The 22,146-nt window shown below is 46.7% G+C and overlaps 5 non-coding genes across 5 annotated transcripts; all 5 read right to left on the bottom strand.

Moving 5' to 3' along the window:
* Positions 1-2,227: 2,227 nt before the first annotated feature.
* LOC136593755 (U2 spliceosomal RNA) lies at positions 2,228-2,418 on the bottom strand. Its single transcript, XR_010788342.1, has one exon. It is a non-coding gene; the product is annotated as a U2 spliceosomal RNA (small nuclear RNA).
* Positions 2,419-5,189: 2,771 nt separating this feature from the next.
* Positions 5,190-5,389, bottom strand: LOC136593752 (U2 spliceosomal RNA). The gene has a single exon (XR_010788339.1). It is a non-coding gene; the product is annotated as a U2 spliceosomal RNA (small nuclear RNA).
* Positions 5,390-13,317: 7,928 nt separating this feature from the next.
* Positions 13,318-13,508, bottom strand: LOC136593759 (U2 spliceosomal RNA). The gene has a single exon (XR_010788343.1). It is a non-coding gene; the product is annotated as a U2 spliceosomal RNA (small nuclear RNA).
* A 2,753-nt stretch (positions 13,509-16,261) lies between these two features.
* LOC136593720 (U2 spliceosomal RNA) lies at positions 16,262-16,452 on the bottom strand. Its single transcript, XR_010788309.1, has one exon. It is a non-coding gene; the product is annotated as a U2 spliceosomal RNA (small nuclear RNA).
* A 2,789-nt stretch (positions 16,453-19,241) lies between these two features.
* LOC136593750 (U2 spliceosomal RNA) lies at positions 19,242-19,438 on the bottom strand. Its single transcript, XR_010788337.1, has one exon. It is a non-coding gene; the product is annotated as a U2 spliceosomal RNA (small nuclear RNA).
* Between the last annotated feature and the right edge of the window lie 2,708 nt (positions 19,439-22,146).

Here is a 22,146-nt window from a genome sequence, read left to right on the forward strand (position 1 = left end):
CATAACTACAGATTTTATATTTTTTTTACATATATATATATATCTCTATCACACACACACACACAATCGTAAATCTATCTTTAATCTATATCTACAAAATCTATAATTCAGAAATAATCCATATCTATATTCTACGTAATTAATAAAGATAGATTAGATAGGATAGGATAGATAGACACATACATGCATACATACTGTATGCAAATGAGCCAGGTATTTGGAATGCTGATGATGTCACTCCCTTGTGATGTCATGAGCCAGGTGTATGGCAGGCTGATGTCACTCCATTGTGATGTCATCAATTTAGAAGCATAAATAGCGGGCTTGGCAGCGATTTCAGTCAGTCTCTGCTGCAGCTGGGAGACGGGAGATGGTCTTTATCTCTACCAAGAAGCTGCAGAACTACCGGCAACTGCAGAACTACCGGCAACTGCAAAACTACCGGCAACTGCAAAACTACCGGCAACTGCAAAACTACCGGCAACTGCTGAACTACCGGCAACTGCTGAACTACCGGCAACTGCTGAACTACCGGCAACTGCTGAACTACCGGCAACTGCTGAACTACCGGCAACTGCTGAACTACCGGCAACTGCTGAACTACCGGCAACTGCATCATTTTTATTTTATTCAATATAGGTTTTATTGGTTTCATGGAGGGGGGGAAACTTTTGCCTTATCTCAAAGCAATGTAAAAATAACTTTGACAATGAAACTTAATAAATAAATTTCGAGTTGAACTATATGATGTTTGTCTGTGATATTTTATAAGGTGTACAAACAGGGGAAGGGGGGGGGGAGCGGTAAGGGAGGGTAGGTATCTATGACACGGGAGAAAGAGAAAATAAAACAAAAAGGGGGAGGGGGGGGCGCTCCGGGATTGCTGTTTCTCTTTACGATTGTGGTTTAAACGTGTTACTCACATGTCCCTGTCTGTAACCACCTAGTAAATAGGGGTGAGCTCCGGGCATCTATCCATATCGCCCAGGTGTGATACAATTTATCATAGCCTGACGGCTCATCTTGAAGCCTCATTCTCTCCCTACGCTCTATTTCGTGGATCAATGTTATTTTTAGTGGAGTGCATTTTTTATGCAGCACACAAGGGGGAGACAGCGGCCTACCAAAATCGAGTTGGCTGCTGCTGTGGCTTTCTTTTTTTTAAAAAAAAGGTAGGTTCCGTTCTTCCATGGTGAGGAATAGGCAGGGAGGTTCCGTTTTTGCCAGCTGGGGAATGCTTATAGGCAAGGCCTTATCCCTGGTGGTGCATGTAACGTCAGACCACGTTTCAGCATTCAGTCAGTCAGTGGCTGACAAACGAGCTCCATGCAAGTTTACATTAAACAGACACATTTCTTTCTTTACTGTATTGACTGCGGTCTGTAATCGAGCGGTTGAACTGTTTCTGTGTCCATGCATTGAATAAAGCAATACATCCTTGTAAAGTAGACGTCCGTTCGTTGGAGTTCTTTGCTCCCCGAGTGTTGCTCCATCTCTAAACGTTGGCCTGGATCTTCATGGACGAATACTGCCCATCCCACGTGGAGCGTGTATCTCAGCCCGCGTGGAGTGCTGCAGTCCAATGAGGTATTCCGTGCTACATAGCAAGCCTTGGGCCTGTGTGATTGGGGGTCCGCTGCTGTCTGTCCACTCTGAAGCGCGCATCCGGGGCCGGCCGCTTTTCGACTACCAGCGACTGCAGGTCACACACACAGGCTGGTTGGAATGGCCTAGCATTATCCTGATCCGGAGGTGTAACTTGAAGCTGCGGGGCCCCAGTACAAAGTCTGGAACTGGGCCCCCAAACTATAAAGCTTCATTGATAGCATTGGTTTACAATGTGGGGAAGAGAGACTTTATGGGCCCCCTGGGGCTCCGGGCCCCCTGCACATACACCCATGACCCGAATACGTGGAGCATACAGACGCAGGCTGCCAGGATACGCTGTGCCTGCCCGATGTTTCCAACTTGGCTATTAGCGCAGCGGTAGGTACGAACTATAGAGTGCGGCTGCCATATGAACTGGTGTGTGTGTTGTTTTGCTTCCAGTTGTACCTGTGCTGTGCACACTCTGGCAGACGCAGCTGCTCAGTGGATACAATGTTGCGAGCAGACGGGCTGAGTGTCAATCAAAGTGCTTGGGCGGTGGTAGCAGCAGCCGCCACAGCTGCGCTGCACCTCTTGCTCGTCGGTTTTGTTTTTCTGCTTTTGGAAACTGTTGTAGGAAAGGGGGTGCACCGGTCCTGGAGGTACTGCAATACCAGGTCAATGCGTGGAGTGGACAGAGCAAGCTCTTTTTCCAGCTCCCTGTTCTAAAAATCCATTTAATATATGGTCCCCAGATAGGGGACGTATCAGATATTAAACTGATAAGAACAGATACTACACTTGATCTTAGCCAAAAGGCCGAGAAGCGATAACCCGAAATGGGTTTCACCTGTAGCCCGGTCCGCCCAACTCCACTTCCAAGGCTTGAGGCAACACGCTCAGCCAGCACTCTGGGCGCACCCACAATGCACCCAGGCAGCTGGGAGAGCTATTAAAACTTTACATAGCCCCGCCCCACGCCTTCTCAACCGCGCCCAGCCTCACACCCTCAGTCCTTCCTCTTGCACCGAGCTCACGCATCCTAGGCTTGCAGAGCCTGCTGCTGCTGCAGGACTCGTCAGCTCCCTACAAACGAGGGTTAAGCCGGCGATGACACTAGAAGCAAGCACTAGTTTGTCTCTGAAGGTGCGTCGGCCGGTCGGTTGGAGGGATCTCTTCGGCCAGCCGCATTTCGAGTAGGGACGGATGGAAACTTTTTACCTAAAATAAGGGAAATTGGCTTCGGCCCCATAGGGCTTTATTGCCTTCCCCTGGGCCAGCATTAGTAGACCCTAGTAAGGAGAATATTAGAGCGGCATGGTCATCCGAAGAACTTAAAAACATACAGCAGGCCTTTTTTTCCCCGCCATACATACATAACTACAGATTTTATATTTTTTTTACATATATATATATATCTCTATCACACACACACACACAATCGTAAATCTATCTTTAATCTATATCTACAAAATCTATAATTCAGAAATAATCCATATCTATATTCTACGTAATTAATAAAGATAGATTAGATAGGATAGGATAGATAGACACATACATGCATACATACTGTATGCAAATGAGCCAGGTATTTGGAATGCTGATGATGTCACTCCCTTGTGATGTCATGAGCCAGGTGTATGGCAGGCTGATGTCACTCCATTGTGATGTCATCAATTTAGAAGCATAAATAGCGGGCTTGGCAGCGATTTCAGTCAGTCTCTGCTGCAGCTGGGAGACGGGAGATGGTCTTTATCTCTACCAAGAAGCTGCAGAACTACCGGCAACTGCAGAACTACCGGCAACTGCAAAACTACCGGCAACTGCAAAACTACCGGCAACTGCAAAACTACCGGCAACTGCAAAACTACCGGCAACTGCTGAACTACCGGCAACTGCTGAACTACCGGCAACTGCTGAACTACCGGCAACTGCTGAACTACCGGCAACTGCTGAACTACCGGCAACTGCTGAACTACCGGCAACTGCATCATTTTTATTTTATTCAATATAGGTTTTATTGGTTTCATGGAGGGGGGGAAACTTTTGCCTTATCTCAAAGCAATGTAAAAATAACTTTGACAATGAAACTTAATAAATAAATTTCGAGTTGAACTATATGATGTTTGTCTGTGATATTTTATAAGGTGTACAAACAGGGGAAGGGGGGGGGGAGCGGTAAGGGAGGGTAGGTATCTATGACACGGGAGAAAGAGAAAATAAAACAAAAAGGGGGAGGGGGGGGCGCTCCGGGATTGCTGTTTCTCTTTACGATTGTGGTTTAAACGTGTTACTCACATGTCCCTGTCTGTAACCACCTAGTAAATAGGGGTGAGCTCCGGGCATCTATCCATATCGCCCAGGTGTGATACAATTTATCATAGCCTGACGGCTCATCTTGAAGCCTCATTCTCTCCCTACGCTCTATTTCGTGGATCAATGTTATTTTTAGTGGAGTGCATTTTTTATGCAGCACACAAGGGGGAGACAGCGGCCTACCAAAATCGAGTTGGCTGCTGCTGTGGCTTTCTTTTTTTTAAAAAAAAGGTAGGTTCCGTTCTTCCATGGTGAGGAATAGGCAGGGAGGTTCCGTTTTTGCCAGCTGGGGAATGCTTATAGGCAAGGCCTTATCCCTGGTGGTGCATGTAACGTCAGACCACGTTTCAGCATTCAGTCAGTCAGTGGCTGACAAACGAGCTCCATGCAAGTTTACATTAAACAGACACATTTCTTTCTTTACTGTATTGACTGCGGTCTGTAATCGAGCGGTTGAACTGTTTCTGTGTCCATGCATTGAATAAAGCAATACATCCTTGTAAAGTAGACGTCCGTTCGTTGGAGTTCTTTGCTCCCCGAGTGTTGCTCCATCTCTAAACGTTGGCCTGGATCTTCATGGACGAATACTGCCCATCCCACGTGGAGCGTGTATCTCAGCCCGCGTGGAGTGCTGCAGTCCAATGAGGTATTCCGTGCTACATAGCAAGCCTTGGGCCTGTGTGATTGGGGGTCCGCTGCTGTCTGTCCACTCTGAAGCGCGCATCCGGGGCCGGCCGCTTTTCGACTACCAGCGACTGCAGGTCACACACACAGGCTGGTTGGAATGGCCTAGCATTATCCTGATCCGGAGGTGTAACTTGAAGCTGCGGGGCCCCAGTACAAAGTCTGGAACTGGGCCCCCAAACTATAAAGCTTCATTGATAGCATTGGTTTACAATGTGGGGAAGAGAGACTTTATGGGCCCCCTGGGGCTCCGGGCCCCCTGCACATACACCCATGACCCGAATACGTGGAGCATACAGACGCAGGCTGCCAGGATACGCTGTGCCTGCCCGATGTTTCCAACTTGGCTATTAGCGCAGCGGTAGGTACGAACTATAGAGTGCGGCTGCCATATGAACTGGTGTGTGTGTTGTTTTGCTTCCAGTTGTACCTGTGCTGTGCACACTCTGGCAGACGCAGCTGCTCAGTGGATACAATGTTGCGAGCAGACGGGCTGAGTGTCAATCAAAGTGCTTGGGCGGTGGTAGCAGCAGCCGCCACAGCTGCGCTGCACCTCTTGCTCGTCGGTTTTGTTTTTCTGCTTTTGGAAACTGTTGTAGGAAAGGGGGTGCACCGGTCCTGGAGGTACTGCAATACCAGGTCAATGCGTGGAGTGGACAGAGCAAGCTCTTTTTCCAGCTCCCTGTTCTAAAAATCCATTTAATATATGGTCCCCAGATAGGGGACGTATCAGATATTAAACTGATAAGAACAGATTTTTTTTTTTTTTTTTTTTATACCCTCAGATTGGGTTGAAAACTTACTTTACTTTACTTTCAAGTAAACTGTCATTGCATATTTACTGCAACGTTCATCCCTTTCATCATCAGGCTTTATTACTGTTCTTATTTTTCACAGTAACAAAAAACAATATCACAAAGAAAAAAACATTATTTTTACAATCCAACAAGTTGAATCCACTTCTTCACCTTCCAAACGCCCTCCGCATCCACCCCCCTCCTCCTCTTATCCCATAGGTAGCATATGAATAACTTCCCTAGCACCATTCTTACACTCGCATTCACACTCAGCTCTTCTCTTTTATACACATACACGTTCCTCACATCCCACAGCACTTCTTTCACACATGACAAAAACAACCACAACAATCTTTCTTTCACTCCATCACTCGCACCTAATCCAAACATCAGTACCTCAAAAGATAGAAACTGAATGCCTGTTAACTCTTTACAGAGCGGTCCTAATTTTTTCACCACTTTCTGGGCATAGGCACAATTCCAGAATAAGTGGACTATGCTCTCGCTGCCTCCACACTGGACTCTAGGACAGGTCTCTCTTGCTATCAGACCTCTACTCCTCTGGAATTCTCTCACAGGTAGTACGCCATGCAAGCTCTGCCATACAATTTCTTTCTGTCTGCCAGTCATTCCATCCATTCTCACTTTCGCCCATACTCTCTGCACATTCCTTCCACCAACCAGATTTATCTCACTCACCCTTTCCCTACTCTCAATCATTCTCACAAGCAGACGTTTATTTCGGAGCATACTCACTTCCACTTCACTCAACTCATACTTCTCTACAAACTTTACAATCCACTCATACCACTTTGGAACCACGAACGCAACAGGCTTACTCAAGTCATTCCTGCACCACTTTAACCTTACAAACAGTCGCCCAGCCAAATATCTCATCATACACGACACCTTTCTCTCTCTCTCAATCACAGCCAATAAAAAAACTAATCCATTCACTCCAAAATAAACTTCTAGGTTCGGGAAACTCATACCACCATTCCTCCAGTTCTTCACCACAGTCTCTCTTTTCAAGCGCTCCATCTTAGATCCCCAGAAAAAAACAAATAGAATCCTATTTAAACTCCTGAGCCTCATATAGTCAGGCGGGAAGATCATTGCCACATACAAAAAGATTGGCAGAACAATACTCTTGATCACTACTATTTTTCCCAGGAGACTAAGATCTCTCATCCTCCAGAAGGTCAACCGTTTCTCCACTCTTTCCTTTGCTGCCTCCCAACTCTCTTTACCATCCACAGAGTCATTAAACATGACCCCCAGAATTTTCATTGGCCCAGACACTACATTCAAACCTAAATCTCTCACTCCACCTACCTCCCCAAATACTTTACATTCACTCTTTGACCAATTCACTCTAAAAGCAGACGCACCACAAAAAATGGACGCTAACAACTTGACTCTACGCACAGCACTCTCTGACTCGCACACCACACACACATCATCCATATACGCACACACTTTTAACTCTTTCCCACCACTTCCTGGAATATGAATCCCTCTCACAACTTTGTCCTTTCTCAACAGGCACAACAATGGCTCAATCGCACAGATAAAGGCGACTGCGGACAGCGGACAGCCCTGCCGCACCCCAGAACATCCATTCACCTTTCTCCCCACACATCCATTCACCAACACTCTGCTATACATTCCATTATACAAACTCTGAACTCTCCACACAAAATCACTCGGGAAACCCATTCGTAACAACACTCTAAACAAAAAACTATGAGACAATCTATCATACGCCTTTTCAAAGTCTATAGACACAACATACACACTCTTCTCTCTACTCTTACAATCCCACAACACATCTCTCAACAACACCAGACTCTCTTGCACTCTTCTACCAGGCACCGCACAAAATTGCTCTTCACTCACCACACATTCAACCACATCTCTCATTCTGTTGGCCACTATCTTCGCATAAATCTTGTAATCACAGTTAAGTAACGTGATGGGCCTCCAATTTTTCAGACTTTTCAGGCTTCCTTTTTTTGGTATCAACACAATCACTCCCCCACGCATACTCTCAGCCACTTCCACATTCTCCCACATATACTTACACACCGCACACACATCCACTCCCACCACCTTCCACAACAGACGATAGAATTCCACAGGCAACCCATCCTCACCAGGCGTCTTATTCACAGCCATTCCTTGTACCACTCTCTCCACCTCATCCATAGATATGTCTCTCATCACAGACGCTCTCTCTCCCTCTCCAAGCTTACTCTCTAGCACACTCAGCACCTCACTCTCCAAACTCTCATCCCTCTCTTTCACCGCATACAGATCCTCATAGAACGCAGCCACTTCCTCACTCACACCATCCCCACTCACCTCACATCCATCCTCTTTCGCCACCACCTCTATTGTTGGTTTCTTTGCAAAGACCTTTTTAAAGAAAAACCTAGAGCATTTCTCTCCATACTCCATCTTTTCCAGTTTGGCCCTGTATATGATGCTTCTGCCTTTTTCTGTCATATACCTATTAATTTCTCTCCTCACACTCACCAACTCATCCTGCACATCCACACCATTCTCTCTCATTCTCTCCAAAAAACTTAGACGTGTGTTTAGTTTTGTGTACTCCTCCCGCCTTCTTGCTGCCAGTTTATATCCCAAAGACTTGAAATATGCTTTAGTCTTCTTTTTTACCCAATCCCACCACTGCAGAATATTAGCAAACTTGTTTTTCCTCTCACACCACCTGTTATACAGACACTCATACTCCTTTCTCACATCCTCACTCTCCAGATGACTTATATTGAGTTTCCACAGCCCCCTCCCATGTACCCCTCTCACATTCACATCCACACCACACAGCAAACACTCATGATCCGAAAAAATAACTGGTTTTTGTTGGTAACTTAACGGTATGATATTCTCTGAAACAAAACAATAATCCAACCGGGAATGAAGGCCCCCTCTATCAGCATGGTACGTACATAATTTGGGGTTAATGTTACATAAAATCTGCATATCTTGCAACCTATAATCAGAAACAATCTCTGACAAAACCTTCCCAGACAAATCAAAAGCCTTCTTGTCCAGGTCGCAGTTCACATCACCGACTATAATTACTGGCATTCTGCCCTGAATAAACAATTTAATTTTTTCAAATAAAAGTTTTCTCTCATTCTTACTGCTGGGAGCATAAATATTAACTAACAAAAACTTCGTGTTTTTATATATCAGTACCGCTGACAGACACCTCCCCACCTCAATTACTGTGTAGCTGTCTAGCTGCACCTCCCCCGACTTAAGCAATATGCCTACCCCATCATTTCTGTTGGTTTTACTGCCAGACCATATACATGTCCCACAAGGCCATTCATCAGGCTTTATATCACCAGTAATCCCACATTCTTGCAGACAGTACACATCCGCATTCTCCTGTCTGAGAAAACTCAGTATGGCCGTCCTCCTGGCCCTACTGGTAAACACCCGGACATTTTGTGAGCAAATGGTAAAACCCATATTACATCCTCATTTTCATACTGCTTAAATACATCAGGGTGAGTACCCTATGCAAAGATTCATTTATAAGTCTTCACCACTATCAGTAGTAAGGACAAGGTCCTGCGCCACTTTTTCCAGCGGGTCGCCGGTTTCCATGGGTTTTTCTTTACTCCTCTCACACTTTCGTTTTTTAGCAGAGTCCCCCACCACTTTTGCGAACTCTTCATCACTTGAGCTTTCAGAATCCCCACCACCCTCCCTCTTACACAGGGAAGTCTCTGGTGAGGAGAAGCTTGCAATGTTCTCTGGGTCTGAGGGATGTACTGGACTCTCCACCCCTTCAATTACTTCCTCCAGGTGTCTAATTATCTTAGACACCTGGGCCTCAGATACCTCCACAGCTTCAGGCATTTCTGCTGCCTCAGACACTTTAACGACCTCAGGTGGTTTGGAAACTACAGGCGTTTTACTTGCCACCGGCGCTTTAGTTGCTCTGGACATTTTAGTTGCTTTGGACACTTTAGCAACCACTGGTGCCCTAGCAGCTCCAGACACTCCAGCCTCCACAGGTGCCTTAGCAGCCACTGCAGCCCAAGATATTTTTGCAGTTTCAGTTTTTGTGGCCTCAGACAATTTTGCAGTCTCAGACGTTTTTGGAACCTCAGACACTTTTGGGGCCCCTACGGCTCCAGATACCTCAGCAGGCCCTGCAGCTTCAGCCTGCACACTTTTGGGGTTTTCAACCTTCCTCTGTATGCCAGGAGATTTACCAGCTCTCTCCTGCTCTGGCACCTCTTCCCTCTCTCCTCCCATTCTGGGCCTTATGCTCGCAGTGCAATCTTTAAACATATGATCGCTAGAGCCACAAAAGTCACACCGCTTTGGTTGCGGGCAATTACCAGCGTGATGACCCTCTTCCTGGCAGTTTCTGCATACTTGCCCTTTCGTGCATTCAGTTTTTACATGCCCAAACTCGAAGCAATTGCGGCAGTAAGTGGGTTGCCCCGGATAAGACAAATAGCCTCTATGTCCAGCAATTGTGAAGTTGGCCGGTGGGTGCTTCACACCTCCAATGCTGTCTGCACTCTGTCTAAATCTGCAATAGAACTTGTACTTGCAGTTGAATATGCCTAAAATGTTCATCTGCTTGTCTCCACCCCTCACCTGGTCGCAATATCTTCTTAAAAAGCTTTTAACTAGTTCAACCTCAGTGAAGGGGTTGTAGACATGCACCAAAACTGGCTTTTCGTGGATGCCAAACAACGGAGTGATCCTAACTCCATCCAACAAGTCAATGTCCTTGTGCTTTCTGAGCCATTCATAAACATTTAGGCAGATATGTTCCTCTGTAAAAGTCACATCGTACATACCCTGCCGTGGAAAGTCCTGCACGCTGTAGATGGCTGCTTTAGGAACCTTCATCTTCTCCAGGAGAATATCTCTGACGATAAAGACGACAGTGTTCTTGTTGTAATCTCCTGGCGCAACTTCAAAGCGTATGGAATTCTTCATGCCAAACATTTTCAGGGGTCAGCTGTCGGTCCAAAAACCACAGGAAAAAGATGCCGCTCCAAGCAAAAAAACTGGGCGCACCCAGATCGCTCCTCCAGCACAGACCGAGCCTTACACTTGATCTGAGCCAAAAGGCCGAGAAGCGATAACCCGAAATGGGTTTCACCTGTAGCCCGGTCCGCCCAACTCCACTTCCAAGGCTTGAGGCAACACGCTCAGCCAGCACTCTGGGCGCACCCACAATGCACCCAGGCAGCTGGGAGAGCTATTAAAACTTTACATAGCCCCGCCCCACGCCTTCTCAACCGCGCCCAGCCTCACACCCTCAGTCCTTCCTCTTGCACCGAGCTCACGCATCCTAGGCTTGCAGAGCCTGCTGCTGCTGCAGGACTCGTCAGCTCCCTACAAACGAGGGTTAAGCCGGCGATGACACTAGAAGCAAGCACTAGTTTGTCTCTGAAGGTGCGTCGGCCGGTCGGTTGGAGGGATCTCTTCGGCCAGCCGCATTTCGAGTAGGGACGGATGGAAACTTTTTACCTAAAATAAGGGAAATTGGCTTCGGCCCCATAGGGCTTTATTGCCTTCCCCTGGGCCAGCATTAGTAGACCCTAGTAAGGAGAATATTAGAGCGGCATGGTCATCCGAAGAACTTAAAAACATACAGCAGGCCTTTTTTTCCCCGCCATACATACATAACTACAGATTTTATATTTTTTTTACATATATATATATATCTCTATCACACACACACACACAATCGTAAATCTATCTTTAATCTATATCTACAAAATCTATAATTCAGAAATAATCCATATCTATATTCTACGTAATTAATAAAGATAGATTAGATAGGATAGGATAGATAGACACATACATGCATACATACTGTATGCAAATGAGCCAGGTATTTGGAATGCTGATGATGTCACTCCCTTGTGATGTCATGAGCCAGGTGTATGGCAGGCTGATGTCACTCCATTGTGATGTCATCAATTTAGAAGCATAAATAGCGGGCTTGGCAGCGATTTCAGTCAGTCTCTGCTGCAGCTGGGAGACGGGAGATGGTCTTTATCTCTACCAAGAAGCTGCAGAACTACCGGCAACTGCAGAACTACCGGCAACTGCAAAACTACCGGCAACTGCAAAACTACCGGCAACTGCAAAACTACCGGCAACTGCAAAACTACCGGCAACTGCAAAACTACCGGCAACTGCAAAACTACCGGCAACTGCTGAACTACCGGCAACTGCTGAACTACCGGCAACTGCTGAACTACCGGCAACTGCTGAACTACCGGCAACTGCTGAACTACCGGCAACTGCATCATTTTTATTTTATTCAATATAGGTTTTATTGGTTTCATGGAGGGGGGGAACTTTTGCCTTATCTCAAAGCAATGTAAAAATAACTTTGACAATGAAACTTAATAAATAAATTTCGAGTTGAACTATATGATGTTTGTCTGTGATATTTTATAAGGTGTACAAACAGGGGAAGGGGGGGGGGAGCGGTAAGGGAGGGTAGGTATCTATGACACGGGAGAAAGAGAAAATAAAACAAAAAGGGGGAGGGGGGGGCGCTCCGGGATTGCTGTTTCTCTTTACGATTGTGGTTTAAACGTGTTACTCACATGTCCCTGTCTGTAACCACCTAGTAAATAGGGGTGAGCTCCGGGCATCTATCCATATCGCCCAGGTGTGATACAATTTATCATAGCCTGACGGCTCATCTTGAAGCCTCATTCTCTCCCTACGCTCTATTTCGTGGATCAATGTTATTTTTAGTGGAGTGCATTTTTTATGCAGCACACAAGGGGGAGACAGCGGCCTACCAAAATCGAGTTGGCTGCTGCTGTGGCTTTCTTTTTTTTAAAAAAAAGGTAGGTTCCGTTCTTCCATGGTGAGGAATAGGCAGGGAGGTTCCGTTTTTGCCAGCTGGGGAATGCTTATAGGCAAGGCCTTATCCCTGGTGGTGCATGTAACGTCAGACCACGTTTCAGCATTCAGTCAGTCAGTGGCTGACAAACGAGCTCCATGCAAGTTTACATTAAACAGACACATTTCTTTCTTTACTGTATTGACTGCGGTCTGTAATCGAGCGGTTGAACTGTTTCTGTGTCCATGCATTGAATAAAGCAATACATCCTTGTAAAGTAGACGTCCGTTCGTTGGAGTTCTTTGCTCCCCGAGTGTTGCTCCATCTCTAAACGTTGGCCTGGATCTTCATGGACGAATACTGCCCATCCCACGTGGAGCGTGTATCTCAGCCCGCGTGGAGTGCTGCAGTCCAATGAGGTATTCCGTGCTACATAGCAAGCCTTGGGCCTGTGTGATTGGGGGTCCGCTGCTGTCTGTCCACTCTGAAGCGCGCATCCGGGGCCGGCCGCTTTTCGACTACCAGCGACTGCAGGTCACACACACAGGCTGGTTGGAATGGCCTAGCATTATCCTGATCCGGAGGTGTAACTTGAAGCTGCGGGGCCCCAGTACAAAGTCTGGAACTGGGCCCCCAAACTATAAAGCTTCATTGATAGCATTGGTTTACAATGTGGGGAAGAGAGACTTTATGGGCCCCCTGGGGCTCCGGGCCCCCTGCACATACACCCATGACCCGAATACGTGGAGCATACAGACGCAGGCTGCCAGGATACGCTGTGCCTGCCCGATGTTTCCAACTTGGCTATTAGCGCAGCGGTAGGTACGAACTATAGAGTGCGGCTGCCATATGAACTGGTGTGTGTGTTGTTTTGCTTCCAGTTGTACCTGTGCTGTGCACACTCTGGCAGACGCAGCTGCTCAGTGGATACAATGTTGCGAGCAGACGGGCTGAGTGTCAATCAAAGTGCTTGGGCGGTGGTAGCAGCAGCCGCCACAGCTGCGCTGCACCTCTTGCTCGTCGGTTTTGTTTTTCTGCTTTTGGAAACTGTTGTAGGAAAGGGGGTGCACCGGTCCTGGAGGTACTGCAATACCAGGTCAATGCGTGGAGTGGACAGAGCAAGCTCTTTTTCCAGCTCCCTGTTCTAAAAATCCATTTAATATATGGTCCCCAGATAGGGGACGTATCAGATATTAAACTGATAAGAACAGATACTACACTTGATCTTAGCCAAAAGGCCGAGAAGCGATAACCCGAAATGGGTTTCACCTGTAGCCCGGTCCGCCCAACTCCACTTCCAAGGCTTGAGGCAACACGCTCAGCCAGCACTCTGGGCGCACCCACAATGCACCCAGGCAGCTGGGAGAGCTATTAAAACTTTACATAGCCCCGCCCCACGCCTTCTCAACCGCGCCCAGCCTCACACCCTCAGTCCTTCCTCTTGCACCGAGCTCACGCATCCTAGGCTTGCAGAGCCTGCTGCTGCTGCAGGACTCGTCAGCTCCCTACAAACGAGGGTTAAGCCGGCGATGACACTAGAAGCAAGCACTAGTTTGTCTCTGAAGGTGCGTCGGCCGGTCGGTTGGAGGGATCTCTTCGGCCAGCCGCATTTCGAGTAGGGACGGATGGAAACTTTTTACCTAAAATAAGGGAAATTGGCTTCGGCCCCATAGGGCTTTATTGCCTTCCCCTGGGCCAGCATTAGTAGACCCTAGTAAGGAGAATATTAGAGCGGCATGGTCATCCGAAGAACTTAAAAACATACAGCAGGCCTTTTTTTCCCCGCCATACATACATAACTATAGATTTTATATTTTTTTTACATATATATATATATCTCTATCACACACACACACACAATCGTAAATCTATCTTTAATCTATATCTACAAAATCTATAATTCAGAAATAATCCATATCTATATTCTACGTAATTAATAAAGATAGATTAGATAGGATAGGATAGATAGACACATACATGCATACATACTGTATGCAAATGAGCCAGGTATTTGGAATGCTGATGATGTCACTCCCTTGTGATGTCATGAGCCAGGTGTATGGCAGGCTGATGTCACTCCATTGTGATGTCATCAATTTAGAAGCATAAATAGCGGGCTTGGCAGCGATTTCAGTCAGTCTCTGCTGCAGCTGGGAGACGGGAGATGGTCTTTATCTCTACCAAGAAGCTGCAGAACTACCGGCAACTGCAGAACTACCGGCAACTGCAAAACTACCGGCAACTGCAAAACTACCGGCAACTGCAAAACTACCGGCAACTGCAAAACTACCGGCAACTGCTGAACTACCGGCAACTGCTGAACTACCGGCAACTGCTGAACTACCGGCAACTGCTGAACTACCGGCAACTGCTGAACTACCGGCAACTGCATCATTTTTATTTTATTCAATATAGGTTTTATTGGTTTCATGGAGGGGGGGAAACTTTTGCCTTATCTCAAAGCAATGTAAAAATAACTTTGACAATGAAACTTAATAAATAAATTTCGAGTTGAACTATATGATGTTTGTCTGTGATATTTTATAAGGTGTACAAACAGGGGAAGGGGGGGGGGAGCGGTAAGGGAGGGTAGGTATCTATGACACGGGAGAAAGAGAAAATAAAACAAAAAGGGGGAGGGGGGGGCGCTCCGGGATTGCTGTTTCTCTTTACGATTGTGGTTTAAACGTGTTACTCACATGTCCCTGTCTGTAACCACCTAGTAAATAGGGGTGAGCTCCGGGCATCTATCCATATCGCCCAGGTGTGATACAATTTATCATAGCCTGACGGCTCATCTTGAAGCCTCATTCTCTCCCTACGCTCTATTTCGTGGATCAATGTTATTTTTAGTGGAGTGCATTTTTTATGCAGCACACAAGGGGGAGACAGCGGCCTACCAAAATCGAGTTGGCTGCTGCTGTGGCTTTCTTTTTTTTAAAAAAAAGGTAGGTTCCGTTCTTCCATGGTGAGGAATAGGCAGGGAGGTTCCGTTTTTGCCAGCTGGGGAATGCTTATAGGCAAGGCCTTATCCCTGGTGGTGCATGTAACGTCAGACCACGTTTCAGCATTCAGTCAGTCAGTGGCTGACAAACGAGCTCCATGCAAGTTTACATTAAACAGACACATTTCTTTCTTTACTGTATTGACTGCGGTCTGTAATCGAGCGGTTGAACTGTTTCTGTGTCCATGCATTGAATAAAGCAATACATCCTTGTAAAGTAGACGTCCGTTCGTTGGAGTTCTTTGCTCCCCGAGTGTTGCTCCATCTCTAAACGTTGGCCTGGATCTTCATGGACGAATACTGCCCATCCCACGTGGAGCGTGTATCTCAGCCCGCGTGGAGTGCTGCAGTCCAATGAGGTATTCCGTGCTACATAGCAAGCCTTGGGCCTGTGTGATTGGGGGTCCGCTGCTGTCTGTCCACTCTGAAGCGCGCATCCGGGGCCGGCCGCTTTTCGACTACCAGCGACTGCAGGTCACACACACAGGCTGGTTGGAATGGCCTAGCATTATCCTGATCCGGAGGTGTAACTTGAAGCTGCGGGGCCCCAGTACAAAGTCTGGAACTGGGCCCCCAAACTATAAAGCTTCATTGATAGCATTGGTTTACAATGTGGGGAAGAGAGACTTTATGGGCCCCCTGGGGCTCCGGGCCCCCTGCACATACACCCATGACCCGAATACGTGGAGCATACAGACGCAGGCTGCCAGGATACGCTGTGCCTGCCCGATGTTTCCAACTTGGCTATTAGCGCAGCGGTAGGTACGAACTATAGAGTGCGGCTGCCATATGAACTGGTGTGTGTGTTGTTTTGCTTCCAGTTGTACCTGTGCTGTGCACACTCTGGCAGACGCAGCTGCTCAGTGGATACAATGTTGCGAGCAGACGGGCTGAGTGTCAATCAAAGTGCTTGGGCGGTGGTAGCAGCAGCCGCCACAGCTGCGCTGCACCTCTTGCTCGTCGGTTTTGTTTTTCTGCTTTTGGAAACTGTTGTAGGAAAGGGGGTGCACCGGTCCTGGAGGTACTGCAATACCAGGTCAATGCGTGGAGTGGACAGAGCAAGCTCTTTTTCCAGCTCCCTGTTCTAAAAATCCATTTAATATATGGTCCCCAGATAGGGGACGTATCAGATATTAAACTGATAAGAACAGATACTACACTTGATCTTAGCCAAAAGGCCGAGAAGCGATAACCCGAAATGGGTTTCACCTGTAGCCCGGTCCGCCCAACTCCACTTCCAAGGCTTGAGGCAACACGCTCAGCCAGCACTCTGGGCGCACCCACAATGCACCCAGGCAGCTGGGAGAGCTATTAAAACTTTACATAGCCCCGCCCCACGCCTTCTCAACCGCGCCCAGCCTCACACCCTCAGTCCTTCCTCTTGCACCGAGCTCACGCATCCTAGGCTTGCAGAGCCTGCTGCTGCTGCAGGACTCGTCAGCTCCCTACAAACGAGGGTTAAGCCGGCGATGACACTAGAAGCAAGCACTAGTTTGTCTCTGAAGGTGCGTCGGCCGGTCGGTTGGAGGGATCTCTTCGGCCAGCCGCATTTCGAGTAGGGACGGATGGAAACTTTTTACCTAAAATAAGGGAAATTGGCTTCGGCCCCATAGGGCTTTATTGCCTTCCCCTGGGCCAGCATTAGTAGACCCTAGTAAGGAGAATATTAGAGCGGCATGGTCATCCGAAGAACTTAAAAACATACAGCAGGCCTTTTTTTCCCCGCCATACATACATAACTACAGATTTTATATTTTTTTTACATATATATATATATCTCTATCACACACACACACACAATCGTAAATCTATCTTTAATCTATATCTACAAAATCTATAATTCAGAAATAATCCATATCTATATTCTACGTAATTAATAAAGATAGATTAGATAGGATAGGATAGATAGACACATACATGCATACATACTGTATGCAAATGAGCCAGGTATTTGGAATGCTGATGATGTCACTCCCTTGTGATGTCATGAGCCAGGTGTATGGCAGGCTGATGTCACTCCATTGTGATGTCATCAATTTAGAAGCATAAATAGCGGGCTTGGCAGCGATTTCAGTCAGTCTCTGCTGCAGCTGGGAGACGGGAGATGGTCTTTATCTCTACCAAGAAGCTGCAGAACTACCGGCAACTGCAGAACTACCGGCAACTGCAAAACTACCGGCAACTGCAAAACTACCGGCAACTGCAAAACTACCGGCAACTGCAAAACTACCGGCAACTGCTGAACTACCGGCAACTGCTGAACTACCGGCAACTGCTGAACTACCGGCAACTGCTGAACTACCGGCAACTGCTGAACTACCGGCAACTGCTGAACTACCGGCAACTGCTGAACTACCGGCAACTGCATCATTTTTATTTTATTCAATATAGGTTTTATTGGTTTCATGGAGGGGGGGAAACTTTTGCCTTATCTCAAAGCAATGTAAAAATAACTTTGACAATGAAACTTAATAAATAAATTTCGAGTTGAACTATATGATGTTTGTCTGTGATATTTTATAAGGTGTACAAACAGGGGAAGGGGGGGGGGAGCGGTAAGGGAGGGTAGGTATCTATGACACGGGAGAAAGAGAAAATAAAACAAAAAGGGGGAGGGGGGGGCGCTCCGGGATTGCTGTTTCTCTTTACGATTGTGGTTTAAACGTGTTACTCACATGTCCCTGTCTGTAACCACCTAGTAAATAGGGGTGAGCTCCGGGCATCTATCCATATCGCCCAGGTGTGATACAATTTATCATAGCCTGACGGCTCATCTTGAAGCCTCATTCTCTCCCTACGCTCTATTTCGTGGATCAATGTTATTTTTAGTGGAGTGCATTTTTTATGCAGCACACAAGGGGGAGACAGCGGCCTACCAAAATCGAGTTGGCTGCTGCTGTGGCTTTCTTTTTTTTAAAAAAAAGGTAGGTTCCGTTCTTCCATGGTGAGGAATAGGCAGGGAGGTTCCGTTTTTGCCAGCTGGGGAATGCTTATAGGCAAGGCCTTATCCCTGGTGGTGCATGTAACGTCAGACCACGTTTCAGCATTCAGTCAGTCAGTGGCTGACAAACGAGCTCCATGCAAGTTTACATTAAACAGACACATTTCTTTCTTTACTGTATTGACTGCGGTCTGTAATCGAGCGGTTGAACTGTTTCTGTGTCCATGCATTGAATAAAGCAATACATCCTTGTAAAGTAGACGTCCGTTCGTTGGAGTTCTTTGCTCCCCGAGTGTTGCTCCATCTCTAAACGTTGGCCTGGATCTTCATGGACGAATACTGCCCATCCCACGTGGAGCGTGTATCTCAGCCCGCGTGGAGTGCTGCAGTCCAATGAGGTATTCCGTGCTACATAGCAAGCCTTGGGCCTGTGTGATTGGGGGTCCGCTGCTGTCTGTCCACTCTGAAGCGCGCATCCGGGGCCGGCCGCTTTTCGACTACCAGCGACTGCAGGTCACACACACAGGCTGGTTGGAATGGCCTAGCATTATCCTGATCCGGAGGTGTAACTTGAAGCTGCGGGGCCCCAGTACAAAGTCTGGAACTGGGCCCCCAAACTATAAAGCTTCATTGATAGCATTGGTTTACAATGTGGGGAAGAGAGACTTTATGGGCCCCCTGGGGCTCCGGGCCCCCTGCACATACACCCATGACCCGAATACGTGGAGCATACAGACGCAGGCTGCCAGGATACGCTGTGCCTGCCCGATGTTTCCAACTTGGCTATTAGCGCAGCGGTAGGTACGAACTATAGAGTGCGGCTGCCATATGAACTGGTGTGTGTGTTGTTTTGCTTCCAGTTGTACCTGTGCTGTGCACACTCTGGCAGACGCAGCTGCTCAGTGGATACAATGTTGCGAGCAGACGGGCTGAGTGTCAATCAAAGTGCTTGGGCGGTGGTAGCAGCAGCCGCCACAGCTGCGCTGCACCTCTTGCTCGTCGGTTTTGTTTTTCTGCTTTTGGAAACTGTTGTAGGAAAGGGGGTGCACCGGTCCTGGAGGTACTGCAATACCAGGTCAATGCGTGGAGTGGACAGAGCAAGCTCTTTTTCCAGCTCCCTGTTCTAAAAATCCATTTAATATATGGTCCCCAGATAGGGGACGTATCAGATATTAAACTGATAAGAACAGATTTTTTTTTTTTTTTTTATACCCTCAGATTGGGTTGAAAACTTACTTTACTTTACTTTCAAGTAAACTGTCATTGCATATTTACTGCAACGTTCATCCCTTTCATCATCAGGCTTTATTACTGTTCTTATTTTTCACAGTAACAAAAAACAATATCACAAAGAAAAAACATTATTTTTACAATCCAACAAGTTGAATCCACTTCTTCACCTTCCAAACGCCCTCCGCATCCACCCCCCTCCTCCTCTTATCCCATAGGTAGCATATGAATAACTTCCCTAGCACCATTCTTACACTCGCATTCACACTCAGCTCTTCTCTTTTATACACATACACGTTCCTCACATCCCACAGCACTTCTTTCACACATGACAAAAACAACCACAACAATCTTTCTTTCACTCCATCACTCGCACCTAATCCAAACATCAGTACCTCAAAAGATAGAAACTGAATGCCTGTTAACTCTTTACAGAGCGGTCCTAATTTTTTCACCACTTTCTGGGCATAGGCACAATTCCAGAATAAGTGGACTATGCTCTCGCTGCCTCCACACTGGACTCTAGGACAGGTCTCTCTTGCTATCAGACCTCTACTCCTCTGGAATTCTCTCACAGGTAGTACGCCATGCAAGCTCTGCCATACAATTTCTTTCTGTCTGCCAGTCATTCCATCCATTCTCACTTTCGCCCATACTCTCTGCACATTCCTTCCACCAACCAGATTTATCTCACTCACCCTTTCCCTACTCTCAATCATTCTCACAAGCAGACGTTTATTTCGGAGCATACTCACTTCCACTTCACTCAACTCATACTTCTCTACAAACTTTACAATCCACTCATACCACTTTGGAACCACGAATGCAACAGGCTTACTCAAGTCATTCCTGCACCACTTTAACCTTACAAACAGTCGCCCAGCCAAATATCTCATCATACACGACACCTTTCTCTCTCTCTCAATCACAGCCAATAAAAAAACTAATCCATTCACTCCAAAATAAACTTCTAGGTTCGGGAAACTCATACCACCATTCCTCCAGTTCTTCACCACAGTCTCTCTTTTCAAGCGCTCCATCTTAGATCCCCAGAAAAAAACAAATAGAATCCTATTTAAACTCCTGAGCCTCATATAGTCAGGCGGGAAGATCATTGCCACATACAAGAAGATTGGCAGAACAATACTCTTGATCACTACTATTTTTCCCAGGAGACTAAGATCTCTCATCCTCCAGAAGGTCAACCGTTTCTCCACTCTTTCCTTTGCTGCCTCCCAACTCTCTTTACCATCCACAGAGTCATTAAACATGACCCCCAGAATTTTCATTGGCCCAGACACTACATTCAAACCTAAATCTCTCACTCCACCTACCTCCCCAAATACTTTACATTCACTCTTTGACCAATTCACTCTAAAAGCAGACGCACCACAAAAAATAGACGCTAACAACTTGACTCTACGCACAGCACTCTCTGACTCGCACACCACACACACATCATCCATATACGCACACACTTTTAACTCTTTCCCACCACTTCCTGGAATATGAATCCCTCTCACAACTTTGTCCTTTCTCAACAGGCACAACAATGGCTCAATCGCACAGATAAAGGCGACTGCGGACAGCGGACAGCCCTGCCGCACCCCAGAACATCCATTCACCTTTCTCCCCACACATCCATTCACCAACACTCTGCTATACATTCCATTATACAAACTCTGAACTCTCCACACAAAATCACTCGGGAAACCCATTCGTAACAACACTCTAAACAAAAAACTATGAGACAATCTATCATACGCCTTTTCAAAGTCTATAGACACAACATACACACTCTTCTCTCTACTCTTACAATCCCACAACACATCTCTCAACAACACCAGACTCTCTTGCACTCTTCTACCAGGCACCGCACAAAATTGCTCTTCACTCACCACACATTCAACCACATCTCTCATTCTGTTGGCCACTATCTTCGCATAAATCTTGTAATCACAGTTAAGTAACGTGATGGGCCTCCAATTTTTCAGACTTTTCAGGCTTCCTTTTTTTGGTATCAACACAATCACTCCCCCACGCATACTCTCAGCCACTTCCACATTCTCCCACATATACTTACACACCGCACACACATCCACTCCCACCACCTTCCACAACAGACGATAGAATTCCACAGGCAACCCATCCTCACCAGGCGTCTTATTCACAGCCATTCCTTGTACCACTCTCTCCACCTCATCCATAGATATGTCTCTCATCACAGACGCTCTCTCTCCCTCTCCAAGCTTACTCTCTAGCACACTCAGCACCTCACTCTCCAAACTCTCATCCCTCTCTTTCACCGCATACAGATCCTCATAGAACGCAGCCACTTCCTCACTCACACCATCCCCACTCACCTCACATCCATCCTCTTTCGCCACCACCTCTATTGTTGGTTTCTTTGCAAAGACCTTTTTAAAGAAAAACCTAGAGCATTTCTCTCCATACTCCATCTTTTCCAGTTTGGCCCTGTATATGATGCTTCTGCCTTTTTCTGTCATATACCTATTAATTTCTCTCCTCACACTCACCAACTCATCCTGCACATCCACACCATTCTCTCTCATTCTCTCCAAAAAACTTAGACGTGTGTTTAGTTTTGTGTACTCCTCCCGCCTTCTTGCTGCCAGTTTATATCCCAAAGACTTGAAATATGCTTTAGTCTTCTTTTTTACCCAATCCCACCACTGCAGAATATTAGCAAACT

This window comes from Eleutherodactylus coqui, unplaced genomic scaffold, assembly GCF_035609145.1.
Source record: "Eleutherodactylus coqui strain aEleCoq1 unplaced genomic scaffold, aEleCoq1.hap1 HAP1_SCAFFOLD_290, whole genome shotgun sequence".
NCBI classification, from domain to species: domain Eukaryota; kingdom Metazoa; phylum Chordata; class Amphibia; order Anura; family Eleutherodactylidae; genus Eleutherodactylus; species Eleutherodactylus coqui.